The following is a 1,516-nucleotide window of genomic DNA, read 5'->3' as shown; positions in this document are numbered from 1 at the left end:
TGCAACATTACTCACTTATAGCGTTAACCTTTTGTTGTTGTGTTTTTTATAAATTGTCTCACAACTATAAATCATATGAAGTGGGAAATTATCAAAATAATTTAATGTTACAATCATCTTATCGCTGAATGATGATATAAATTGGTATATAAAGGTACTAAAATTAAAAAGGCTTGTTCAAAAAACTTATATGGTAATTTTTACATGGGGAACTGTATATAAACTAAGCTTTCCAATGGTCATTTACAGACACTACTGTTGGTTGACATAGGCGAAGTCCTTTTCATCAAATACTCTTTAGTTTCCCAAAAAAAAAAAAAAAAATCGCCTCATCTAAGCTATGACCTTTCTAATTTATTCTAATCGGATATGAATTTCATATATAAAAAGGACATTCAACGTCAATAATAAAAACAACAGATTATGTTATCGGCAGTTATTTGTAGCAAAAGATGTGTTACTGATGGCTAAAATTTTCCTGATAAACGAAATTTTACATTTCTATGAGATTGCTAACAGATATCACTCTCTGCTGCTAAATTGCATTAACTGAGTCTACATATTCATGATTACGTTCGGTACGCAAGCAATGGCAAGTTGACAGATAATTCATGTATCTTTTTTCCTGAAAACTAAATGCCATAAAAAAATTGACAGCTTAGGCAAGTTTAATTCATAAAACCCCATCTTTTTATTTAAAAAAAAAAAAAAAAAAGGAGAAAGAAAATTATTCCCTCTACAATGATGTTAGTTTCATCTATTTGATTTGATTTTCCATTTTTTTTTTTTTTACTATTGTATGAAATTGTTTTGTTGTTCTTTACTCTTCTGGTATCTTTATATTTGTAAATTAATTATAGGAATTTAAATTGTTTTGCTCCATACACTCCACTCAAACTACGACCAGGTAGTGCCAGGTAACGGCTGCTGATTATTCAACAGGTAGACTATTACGCTCCAAAACCCCACTCATCATCCCTACCTCACATGAACAGTGAGGTTGCAAAAAACAACTGGAAACTATGCAGCTTGAACTTGTTTTCAACTGCCAACTCAACCGTTGCTAAACGGGGATATTTACAATAGCCTACAACAGGAACTATAAACATTAATAATTATAAAACAGTTCTTAGATATCATTATTATCTAAGTTGATATTCTATTGGGATTTAAACCCTGGATAATAATAATAATAATAATAATAATAATAATAATAATAATAATAATAATAATAATAATAATAATAATAATAATAATAATAATAATAATAAAACTTCAATAGTGAAATGTTTCTATTTTGTAGGCTGTCCTATACTTTATTATCCCAGAAAAAACGACTCATCCATAAGTTCACGAATCTATTCACAAAAAAAATCCATTATATACTGACTTCAAACCAGCATGCTATTTATCTAGACTGATAATGATTTAATTTGTTTTTCCTCCGAACGCAAACGACAAATATTATTTTTGTAGGTATATATTTAACAAGCAACATGCTTTCTATTCTAATTAC

This window comes from Palaemon carinicauda, chromosome 4 (genome assembly GCF_036898095.1).
Source record: "Palaemon carinicauda isolate YSFRI2023 chromosome 4, ASM3689809v2, whole genome shotgun sequence".
In the NCBI taxonomy this organism is placed as follows: domain Eukaryota; kingdom Metazoa; phylum Arthropoda; class Malacostraca; order Decapoda; family Palaemonidae; genus Palaemon; species Palaemon carinicauda.
Note: the sequence above shows the minus strand (reverse complement) of the source record.